Source organism: Ambystoma mexicanum, chromosome 2q, assembly GCF_040938575.1.
Source record: "Ambystoma mexicanum isolate Mex_15411 chromosome 2q, UKY_AmexF1_1, whole genome shotgun sequence".
Taxonomy (NCBI): domain Eukaryota; kingdom Metazoa; phylum Chordata; class Amphibia; order Caudata; family Ambystomatidae; genus Ambystoma; species Ambystoma mexicanum.
The window spans coordinates 704,721,807-704,734,836 of record NC_090924.1 but is presented as its reverse complement, the minus strand read 5'-3'; positions in this window follow the sequence as shown (position 1 = coordinate 704,734,836).

The following is a 13,030-nucleotide window of genomic DNA, read 5'->3' as shown; positions in this document are numbered from 1 at the left end:
TACTTTCTTCCTCGGCCCAGTGTTTGTGTAAAAAGGGGGGTTGCAACTAGGGTAGATGAACAAAAAAGTGGGGAATACTGCATTTCACCATCGGCTGTCTTACCCCCACTCCCTGAAGACCCCCCACCCAGGTGATACTCCTGCACTGGTCCACCCCCAGGGTCTGGATCCAAAAGCGATGGCTGTGACCTGAGAGAGAGATCGCCGGGAACTAGCAGGTGAGACAACTTCTGGTTTCTCACATTGGGGATTGGAGATGGGATGTCCTTAGGTGAGACGCAGTATTCCGCAGCTTCCTTTAAAAAAAGAACCCCTATCCCAGAAATGGTTATGGGATGTTGTTCACCTTGTTCCCTTGCTTCGGAGAAGGATAAGAGAGATTATCATTCCAAGCGGGTTAAACAGAGAAGGAGAAAAATTGGGGCTAAAGTACATTGGGATAAAACACAATATTCCTCTGATCCCTGGAATAACCAAGCTAACCATCCTCCGACCTTTTTGGGACATTATAAAGTATATCCCCTTCATTTTCCTGTTGGAATACCTAACATTACTGAGACAAGGAAGAAACACTAATATTACACCCTTTCCCTATTCAAGTACTGAGACGAGGATGAAGCAACTGAGAATAGTAAACACCAATTGCTCTCACCACTTGAAGGTCAGGCATGTCCTGGTAATGAGAGTCAGGTAACAGTAATTGATGGAATACACCTACAGCCCGTTACCGGACCATAGGTGTATAAAAAGCGGGATACTGAAGGAGAAAGAGAGAGCCAGGAAAGAAGAAGCAGAAGGAGCTGTGCGGGAGCGAGAGAAGCCGAAAATCCAAGATGCTGAATGAGGCCATGGGAGCCCTGTTGGAGAGAAAGTGCAGGACGGAGATCCCACGGAGGGGAAGTGTGGGCAGCAGAAGTTGTCAGCAAGCAAAAGCAAGAGAGACGGAGTGAGCAGAAGGAGGCGCACGGCGAGCAGGCTTGCCCAAAAGGTAGGAGAAGCTGTGTGAAGGAGCTGGCGAGTGCGTGTATGTGTCAGGGATATTTTAGTCACTGGGGCGCTCCAGGAGACTGTGAATGCAGTAGCGGTCAATGGAAATCAATGAAGTGGCATTGTTCTGAATAGCTAAATGAATGAGATGTCTTTGTTGAATACCGAATGGAGTGAAACAAGCAAAATTGCCTCTATTGAACACTGAATTGAGTAAAACATGCAAAGTTCCCTTTTATTGAATACCGAACTGAGTAAAACAAACAAAGTTGCCTCTATTGAATACCGAAGCAAAGTTCCCTTCATTGAATACCGAATTGAGAAAAACAAGCAAAGTTGCCTCTATTGAATACTGAACTGAGTAAAACATGCAAAGTTCCCTTTATTGAATACCGAACTGAGAAAAACAAGCAAAGTTGCCTCTATTGAATACCGAAGCAAAGTTCCCTTTATTGAATACCGAATTGAGCAAAACAAGCAAAGTTGCCTCTATTGAATACTGAACTGAGTAAAACATGCAAAGTTGCCTTTATTGAATACCGAACTGAGTAAAAGTAAGCAAAGCAACCTTTCATGAATACCAAATTGAATGAAACAAGTAAAGTTACCTTTATTGAAAACCAAATTGGATGAAAGAAGTAAAGCTGCATTTATTAAGTGAAACATGTAAAGAACTGATCATGGAATAACGAATTGGATGACTGAATGAAATGAAATAAGAAAAGATGCATTTACGATGGAATGAACAACGAAATGAAAATTAATGAACAGCTGAGTTAAATGAACAACTATGAGTACAAAGTGAAACCCATATTCTGAAACCACTCATGTTAAAGTTGTGTAGCTGCATTTGAGAAACGACTTGTTTGGCTGAATATTGATCTTCTCAAGAAAGCCTGGAAATTCCTGGTTGCGTGACCTGTGATGGGTGGGCTGTGTGGTCTGAAATTGTGCCAAGACCAGGGAACCTCTAAAAGCTGACAAGGAAGATTATTGTAGTGAAAGAAGGAAAAACAACATATGGTGAATATCAGACTTGGGGGAAGAGAGCCTTGATTTGTAAAGTCTTGTGGAAAACTGAACGCCAGACAAAGCCTGAAGATGCTTATGTATGTGTTATATTTGAACATTGAATTTGGGGAAGTAAACCCTATGACAAATTGCCCCAGACTTTATTGAATTTGTGGAAGGGCATCCTAACCTTTGCAAAAGTGTGGAACTGTGTTTCTTCAAGTTTCAAACGAAGGTCAATTGAACATTGTGATGGACTTACTGACTTTGGGGGAAAAGAAGCTGAAGAGTAAGCCCGAGCTGGAAATAGCTCAACATTTTATGTTTGGATCACTGTTTAGTTTATGGTTGACATTCCTACTTTTGTATTAGTTGTGAGGACCAGCATAGATTTTTGAAAAAGACAGACTTTTCAGTTGAACATTCTGACACAGACTTTCCTTAGTTTCTTTAGGTAGGGAAATCCCACCTTAGCTTAGGGCAAGCTAGGCCTTACTCCATCCTTACATTTTCTTAATAAAACCGCTCCCAAGCCACGCTTCCATAGACCTCCTCTCTCTGCAGGCCTCAGCGTCTTGGCGTACTTCTCAAATAAGATCCCCTGCTGCTTGCACCAACCTCCCTGCTGCTTCTCCTGTCGCTCCCTTTGCTGCTGGGCTGGTCTCCTTTCATACACCTGCAGCCCCTTGACAGGCTGCAGATGTGAATGTGCAATTATAAAATGCCTGACCACAATCAAATGACATGCCTGACCCTCACAGTTCTTAGCAGGCATATTTCTCAACCCAGTACACTATTGGTAAAAGAATGTAGGCTTCATTGCTCTTAGTTGTCTCTTCTTCGTCCCAGTCCTGTCAAGTGTCATATGTGGAGAAATGAGGGGAACAGGCTTATAACAGCCCATGAAGGTTGGGAAAGGGTTGCGCTGGTTGTCAATAAGGAAAGGGGAATACCATGTCTTGCCCAAGGGCATCACACTCCCTGTCCCCAAGGATGCTTCACCCAGGTGATCCTTCGTCGTGTCTACGCCCCCAGGGTCGGGATCCAAGAGCAATGACCATTCTCTGGCCAACTGCACAGAGGATCAAGGGGGTTAGGCGTGAGAATACCCTTAGGTTTCTCACAGTTGGTACACATACTATACTGCCGCATGGCGAACAAATATTGTGACACTGTGGAGCAACTGTTTCCCCTCTCTTTTCCAAGGCCTGGGAAAATTAAAGGAATGTCAAATACGTCTGAACATAGACACAGCCATCAAACCAGTTGCACAGCACTATCGGGTCATACCTATAAACATTCAATGCCAAGCTAAAGATGAGTTGCATCCCCTCATCAAACAAGACATTATAGAAATAGCAACATGCCCTAACCCATGGTTGTCTCCCATCATCCCGGGTCCCTAAGAAAGGATCCAGCCATGCAGCGAGAAAAGCATCAGTCACCCGGGATCAGGGACATGATTAATCTCCTCAATAGCGTGATTGTGTTTTCCAAACTGGATTTAAACAATGGGTGCCACCAGTCAGAATTAGCGCCAGAGTCCAGATACATAATCACTTTCCCCACTCATTTGGGGTTGTACAGATACAAACGCCTCGGTTTTTGCATTTCATCAGCAGCGAAAATCTATATTAACTACAGTGTTGTCATTCTAGTGTGTGGAACGTCACAAGACAGACATGACGAGATACTGAGCCGTGTATGTTTATATGGCACTGGCAAATGCACACCTCACATTAAATAAGGATAAGTGTGAATTATGCAAACAGATGCTGATGTTTTAATGGTCACATTTCCTCGGAGTAAGGTATGCAGCCTGATCCAGAAAAGATAGTAGCACTAAACAACACTTATAGGCCAAGCGCTCTGTCTGATTGTGTGTTCATTTTTGGGTCTGGCAAGTTATTGTACAAGATACATACAAGACTTTGCAACTATCAGCACTCCGTTGCGAGACCTCACAAAGCACAAAATTGAGTTCACGTGGACAGCAGCGTGTCTGGACGCTTTTGTTGAAATCTGCAGAAGAATAACATCGGCTGCAAGCATGTCCTAGTTTTATCTAAAGATAAAAACTGAGCTCACGGTAGATGCGACAGTTTAGGAGCCATTCTTGCGCAATACAATTCCTTTTCACCACAACACTAACAAATTGTCTCTTATGCTAGTTGAAACCTCACAGTCACTGGACCAGGAGGTGAAGAAGAGCCACGCCGTAATATAGTCTTGTGAACACGTTTACCTATTCCTTTATGGAAAAGCATTCACTATAGCCACAGATCACCAGGCACTTTCGACCATCCATGGTAATCCAAAAGCACACTTGCCTCCCAGTATTGTCACGTGAGGTTTTACAACTCCAGGACTACTTCTTTAACACTTTAACATCACTCACAGACCTGGAAAAGAAGACAACCCAGCAGAACGTCCATTCTGACATACCACACAATCGTCAAGAGTAGAACGTTCTGTTGCTGACAGGTATATACATTACATTGTGCAACAAGCAAAGCCTAGATGTCTGGATTTAGAACCTTTACAACATGATTCAGAACAGGACCCTGTTATGTATTGTTACTATACACACTAGCATAGTGGTAGTCTAAATAGAACATAGAATATTAGAATGATGGGAAAAGGGCTCTGGAATGTGGAGGCTGGGGAAGTTCAGTTAGACCATGAATAAAGTTGTATAAGGACGCATGATCTGGTGTGCCTCATCATTATATAAAGTGAAGAATCAACAACATAACAATGGCGACGAGGATAAACTGGACTTAAATGAAAGGATCTCCCGAAGGAGAGCGGGACCGAAACAAATACAAACAAGGACGTCGGGAGGTTTAAAGAGACAGAAAACACAACGGAACGCACGAAGGACCTACAGCCCACTAAATCAATTGAACTTGAGGTAGGAGGATTGGCAATGGATTGAATATAACCTCCGATAGCGAAAAGATATAAATATATTTGTTGCATGGTTAAAAGAAACAATTGGAAAGGCATTTTTCAAACGAGAGAACAACATACCTGAGTGCGCACGCCTACACGCGAGCGACACAAGTGTAAAGTAATGGACCTATACGCGTAAACGTGCACGCCGTAATGAGGAAGTAACAGAGAGCAATCAAAGAAAAGGACCCGCAGACGTGCAAATACGTGCCGCCATCTTGAGGGACACCACCCCATTACAAGTTGAATCGGCACAGACGATTTCATAATAAACTAAACAGACATTTAAACACACGAAAACATTAGAGAGACACAAAATGACAAATCGGAATGAGGTGCAAACAAAACTATATGAGTGGAAAGTGAAAGCAACGTGTACTGAGGCTTCACAGAGAAAAATACCATATAGAAAAGACCAGTAATACAGATAAAAGCTAATCAATTGAGGGTGAAATAAAACATAGAGAGTGAAAGTACGCACACACAGTTGAGCAAGAAAGCGAACTCAACATTAGAGTTGAAGAAAATAAAATAAACATATATAAATATCTTCTAAAACAAACAAACCAAGATAATTACACAAGAATGTCACTTGAAGACACACATTCAGCGGGGGATGCAAATGAACAACAACGCATGCCCCAGATGTCAGCAAGCACATTAATGTGAACAAATCCACTAAATTACCTGAGAAGGCCAAATCCTTTCACTCTAGATCAGCAAAAGACTCAGGGCCAAAGATGGCAAGAGTGGATTGAAGAATTCGAGGAATTCCTGAGGGCTGTAGGGGAGCAAAATGCGCCAAATAAAATGGACATTTTCATGAACTTGGTTGTGAAGGAGATAAAAAGCATTATCAAAACAATTCCACCCCAAGAGAGAATGATGTATCTGCTGTTGGTGGCTGCAATACACAGATAATAAGAGAGATATGTCTTTAACCAATGCACACAAAGTCCTCACGAAACAATAGCGCAATTTGTACTGAGATTGCAAAAGAAGACAACATTTTGTGAATTTACCAACTTTAATGATGATGAAGCAATACGGCTGAGAGTGATTGAAGGATGCTTATCATCACAATTTAGAAAACACCTATTAAAAAAGCCTCTACCGATGAAAGAAATGTTGGAACTTGCCAGAATATATGAGAGGGTAGACGCACAAGCAGCCAACATAGAAAACCCGAAAAAGGTGGACACTATTGCTGTTAAGAATAGGAATATCAAGTGGCAAAGGAGATATCCTGGTGTGGCATCACCGAGTTTGATGCGCAGGGGCAGTGGAGAAAGACAATGCTACAGATGTGGCTTTGAATTTCCCCACAAGGGGCCATGCCCTGCAATGGGCCAGCCATGCCTATGATGTGGGCAGGAGAACCACTACTAGACAATGTGCAGAGAAAGAATGAACACAGCGCCTAACAATTATAACTCACAGGTTATACCGAATAGAAGATATGATAACCAAAGAGGTGTAGGAGGACAAAACCCAGTGGAAAGAGACACGCGGCCTTATCCTGGGCCAAGAATTAATCCACAAATGTCTCAACCTGGATTTGGTAGAGCCATTGATGAGTTACAGATTGAGACAACTGATCAAAATACACAGGACTTGAGACAAAGAGCAATAACCAGTAATGAGTCCGTAGCACGAGGAGGAGTAAGATATGAAGACCCATATGAAAATCCACCGATATCAACTGTGTCATTTGAAGAAGAGGTGGAGCCGTAGCCAATTGACTGCCAGCAAGAATACGAATATGACAGATACAGCAGAGAATATGTGAGATTAATAGGCAACAAAGAAAGTGGAAAGAAGGCAATAAGAGTGGTAGTAAATCTGAATGGAGAAGATATACCTTTCCTAGTAGATACTGGAGCTACGGTCAATGTTATGAGCGAGGAGATGTATAGGAAGATAGCTGGGCAATATCCCCTGAGTGCCTCAAGAGCTGCAATTTTCCAGTGGGGGGCAGAACAGCCATTGTTGAACAAAGGGCTATTTCAATGCAATTTGATCCACATGGGGGGATGCATACAAACCAAAGTGCATGTCATTAAAAGCCCTGTTGTTGGCAGGTGCCTCATCAGCTGCAAGACGGAAACTAATTTGGGATTCATTGATGTACGATTTGTGGTCAAAGAAAAAGTGGACCTAGAAAAGCTGAAGGTGGAATTCCCAAAATTGTCCCAAGGAATTGGGAAGTTGAAATCCAACAATATACATCTACACATTGATAGGTCAATTCAACCTGTCCCACAACATCCAAGACGTATAGGTTTTCATCTACAAAAAAGAGTCTCACAGGAACTGAAACAATTGAGGGACAATGACATCATCGAAAACGTTGAGAATGGCCCAATTCCATGGGTCTCTCCACTGGTGGTAGTTCCCAAGGCTGATGGGTGGCTCCGACTGTGTGTGGATATGAGGATACCCAATATAGTCATATTGAGGGAGAGACATCCAGGTCCAAATATAGAAGACATGATAATTCGCTTGAATCAATCCAGGAGATTCAGCAAATTGGATCTAAACCAGGGTTACCATCAATTGGTGATTGATCATGAATCTCGGCCAATAATCACTTTTAGTATTCATGAGGGTTCATTTAGGTACAAGAGACTTAGCTTTGGAGTTTCTTCAGCTGCTGAAATTTTCTAGGAAGCCATTAGGAAAATGATAGCGCCAGTACAAAATGTGTTCAAATACAGTGATGATATTCTTGTATATGGGACTGACCAGGCTCAGCATGATGATGCTTTGAGACAAGTGTGCAGATTATTACAGGAGAGTGGGTTAACACTGAATGCTCAGAAATGTGAGATAAATAAAGGAAGCCTAACATTTTTTGGGCACATATTCTCAGAGGTAGGCATGAAGGCAGATCCGGAGAAAGTGGGAGCAATGTTGGACTTGAAACCCCCAAGAGATGTAGCAGAACTAAGATCTTTCCTTGGAATGGTAGGATATTGTGCAAGATATCTGCCAGAATATGCTACACTTACTGAGCCTTTGAGACATCTGCTGAAGAAAGGTGTAGCATTTACATGGAGTAAAGAATGTGAAGAGAGCTTCAAGAATATAAAGAATGAACTAGCAAACGATAGACAGTTAGCATACTTTAACCCAAAATGGGACACTGAAGTAATTGCTGATGCTAGTCCAGTGGGATTGAGTGCGATTCTAGCACAAACAAATCCTAATGAAACATCAGAAGACAAACAACTGAAGGTTGTTGCTTATGCTAGTCGAGCACTGAGCGACATCGAGCAGGCCTACTCGCAGGCAGAGAGGGAGAGTCTCGCTGCTGTGTGGGCCTGCGAAAAGTTCAACCATTTTATAATTGGAAAGCCTTTTGTACTCGTGACAGATCATCAAGCACTGATTTCACTATTCGGGAACCCAAGAGTCAGGATGCCCCCCAGTATTGAGCATTGGGGTATGCGATTGCAAGAATATGATTACAAGATTGTACACAGGCCTGGGAAAGATACAAATACAGCCGATTATTTATCAAGGCATCCGGTGAACATGGTGGATCCGGAAATGCAGATGGAGGCGGAAGAGTATATATCGTATATATCTTTAAAGGCATTGCCCATTGCAATAACAAAAGAGGCATTTGTGGACAGAAGCCAGACTGATCCTATGATAAGAGTAGAGTTAGACTCACACGGACTGGAAAGTTGCAGTGCATTGACAAGGAAAAGGGTTTGGAAGAGGGAGATATGAAAGATTTGAGGAAGTTAGCGAAAATGAGCAGTGAACTATCTGCAACAAAAGAAGGAATACTCCTAAGAGGGAGCAGACTTGTGGCGCCGAAGAGTTTGAGGAAAACCTTATTGATGTTGGCTCATGAAGGGCACAGGGGAGTAGTGAATACAAAGAAAATTCTGAGAAATCAAGTATGGTTTCCATGTATGACTCTGATTGTAGAGGACATCCTACAGAATTGTTTCGCCTGTCAAATAACATCCCCTGTCACTCAGGCAACGCCTCTTAAAGTTGTACCACTGCCTAAGCTGAAAGGGGCCGTAGGGGTCCCTAACGTCTATGGAAACAAGGCGAGTCACCACACACGATAGATATGCCAGCCAAGGTTGTATTCCCAAAGCTAGGGTTTATTGCAAAGCAAAAGTCTCAGGTGGCCAACTCGGTCTCACGCCCCGCAACGTGTATCTCTAGACCTCGAGGGACGCAAGAGAGTGAATTACGTACATCAGTTACATATATACAAAATGCATATCAAACAATCAGCTATGACACCTTCAAATATCTATTCTAGTAACAATTTGCAATTTGTGAGTGCGGAGGCATCTTTCAGTTGTTGAACAGGACACAGCGCTTCTGTTCTTGGAAGCGAGCTACATACGGGGGAAGAGTTGCATTCCAGACCTTGCTATCTATGAGGTGCTATTCGTGTCCTGGGAGCCGACACGCTCTAACAGGACTCAGCAAAGGGGGGCCGTAAGAAGAGCATAATTCAAGCCTTTAGCTGCTTTATTCTAACATATTCTACCATATAACGAGACTGGCTGGCAGCTGCAAAATGATTAAATGCCCTGCAGCTCTGCTTCAAGGCTACATTCGGGAGGGAGCCGAGCATTCTTCCTGGCGCTGCCTACGTTGTGTTTCAACAAACTCTTGTTATCCTCGCGACCCTGCGGCCTTGTCCTTTTACGTGCAGACAACAATGTTTTACAGTTGAGCAGTGTAAGCGAAAAATGTACTGCGAAGTAATAAGAACAGAAAGCAATGAGCAATGGTTAGAAAAACGAAATGGCGATTCTTGTTACATCAAAATGGCCGTTCCTTGGCAAACTCGAAAACCTATATTCTGTCATACCGTGCATGAGACGGTTGGCCCACGGCCATCAAAATATGTTTGCGGTCACAAAGTAGAGGTATCCATTTTTCTAGACTGACAAACCCTCCTTTGGCCGTATGCCAAACGTCTCATCTATTTATTGAAACCTCCTCTAATGGTGGTGAGTCTGAAGTACTTATGTCTGAATTTTTCATGCTATCGTAAAGATCATCGTCTTCATCAATATCTATAGCCATCAACTCTTTTACTGTTTTCATCTCATTTGTGTCTTGGTCAGCTCGACCATGAGGTTGTTCTTTCTTTGTCATCATATGCATACATCCCTCCGTACATCCTTCAGTTACCTCAGCGCAAACTATTGGTAGGCAATGTATGCAACAACAACACGTTAGGAATATTCCAAAAACCACTACTAATATCGAAATCAACTTCCATCCCCAAGAACGCAGTATTCCCCAAAACCAAGACCCTATTCCCAAGCTTCCTTCTTCAGTAGGGAGTTCGGAGCTTAGGACATGGATTTTCTTTACCGCTTCAAAGATCGTAGGGGAATAGTCATCGACATATACACCACACGCTGATCCCACTATTTTGCAAATTCCCCCACGATCAACCAGGATTACATCGAGAGCCATTCTATTTTGCAGCGTCATTAACCTGATTCCTCTTTCTTCCAACGTCATGTTAAATAGTATATCCGTCGTTGTGTTTATGGTATTTTTTACTATTCTGGACAGCTGCCTTATATTATAGGAGTTCACTATCTTCCCTAAGAATGGAATGAATGATTTTGCTACATCAGTTGCTATCAAAACACCCTCGTCAGTCCTTTTGACTCTAGTTCTGGATAGTCTGGCCATGTCTGCTGTTTCTAAGAGGAATACTCCTGGGAACAGTAGACCTAGGTAACATGTACCTCCCCAGTTTCTGGGCAACCAAGGATATGCTTTCTCTCCACATATAAAATAAACTGGATCTCCCACATATACTGGTTCTATTTCCCATTTCAATACCACTGTATTCATGCATCCAGTATATGTTCCGACAGAAAAAGAGCCTTTCTTTTTTAGACAAAAAGGCACAGTTCTTGGGCTATAATTCACAGTGTAAGATGGGGGGATTGCATCTTTGTCCCCATCTGTTCTTACACGAAACGGCATTACAGATGTTTTTTCTGGTGGGGACAATCTATCTCGTCTATTTTGTCGTGTTATCTTTCGCGTACTTTTCCTCGTGGGCTCTGGGGCCATTACTTGTGCTTTATGGAATATGGAACAACCCACAGGCTTCATTATTATTTCCTCAAACTCATTCATGTTGCTTCTGTCTAATTGACCCGTACTACTCTCATTCCATTCCCCATAGAACATTGCACCTAAAGATGCACTACATGCAGAACTTAATGGTAATGGCTGTACATACCACCCTATTCCTTTCCCCGCATGCTGTGGTAAATGGGCACATACCCAGCAATTTGTTTTCTTCAGAACTGCATGTGTCATGTTCATTATTAATAACAACTTGTTGTTCCCAAACCCTTCCCTGTGTCTTTCTTCCATTGGGGGCAGGGTATAAGTAATCACCTGAACCGGGCTTTCAGTAGTGGATATATTAACTATGGGTAAAAACATTTCTAATGGGTGTATCGATTCCACATACCATAATATTAGGGCTGTCGTTATTGGTGCTACCACGCTCATAAAGCACATAATTATTGTCAGTGCCAGCATACAATTCGTTTTACCATGCGTTTTTCTTAGGCTTACAGTCTTTATAATTGACTCATTCTCAGCAGTGGTGCAGGAGGAGGCTGGAGAGGGCCCGACATGTTTCTCATCGTCCTTCTTCTTCCTTATTACAGTTCGTCGTGGATATCTCTCTTCGTCGCGCTTGCTCTGATGTCAATAAGTTCAACGGAATTGTCTCAGTTCAGTTCTGCCAGTCCTTTATAGCCTGGATTTGCTTATTTATTTTTAGGCAAGATCACTTGTCCTTTCTCATACTGCTCAGAGGACTCTTGATCAGTTATCTTTTGCCTAGTACCATGTGCGCCCAGCTTGTCCGCTCTGGTTCCTGACACATGTACTTTTTATGATCGCACCGAGGAGCCGCGAGTCTTGAATTGTCTGACTTGCACAATTCTCACGCTTCTCTCCTCTACACCTCTAGTTCCTTCTCCGTCCATGAGCAGAACCAGAGGTTGACATAAACACCAAAGAACTGTGGATCACTTTGTCTTTCGAGGCCGCAAGTTGTATCGCCTCACTCCTGGTATCGTGTGATCCATGAACAGTGCCGGTGCACTTCCAGATTCAGGCTCAAAGTCAGCCTGTGGCGCTACTGCAGGTGCTGGTGTGCGCCGCGCCAGTGATGCAGATTCGGTCTTTTGCGTGCTGGCAAGTGCTGGTGGGCGCCAAAGGGGTACACGGTTTGTTTCTCTAGGTATTTGCAAGGCAGATTTTGTGTCGGCCAACAGTGATGTCGATTCTGCTGGGCAACGTTGGGGCACTCTTTGCCCTTCCCCCTTTTTGGCAATCATCTCAGGCTTTGTTTCGAGTTTCACTTCTCGTTTTGGCAGATTTGGTGGCTGCTTACTGGCAACAGTTTCTTCCGTTTCTGGGACCGCTGTCTACTTCCGGTCATCTGGGTCAGGCAAGTCTTTCAGTGAAGTTGGAATCTTTTTGGCATGGGTGGCATGGATACACGACTTCCGTCCATCCACCCGTATTGCCGTCTGCGTTGCCAAGAGTACTTGATAGGGCCCGCGCCACCTGGGTGCTAACGATGACTTTCTTTCAAAATTCTTTAGCAGCACCCAGTCTCCTGGCTCCAGTGCGTGCCCGGGACCGGTGTATCTCACTGGTAATGCCTCCTGCACCTGCTGATGAATCAAACGCAATTTCTGCATTAAAAGGCCACAATAAGTACTAAGCACAGGATGTTCTACCTCACTAAGTCGTTTTGGCTGTGGTGTGCACCATACATTTGCCGGCCTCCCCATTACGATCTCGTACGGGGAGAGCCCAGTTTTAGCCTGTACAGACGTACACATGCATAATAGTGCTATTGGTAATGCATCCACCCAACTCAACTTACTTCCCGCACATATTTTACTGATTTTTGAGTTGAGAACCCCGTTGTGCCTCTCCACAAGACCGGCTGAACTCGGATGCCTTGAACTATGGAATCTCTTATCGATCCGAAGGCCCGCACATATCTGTAACACCACTGCGCCCACAAAAT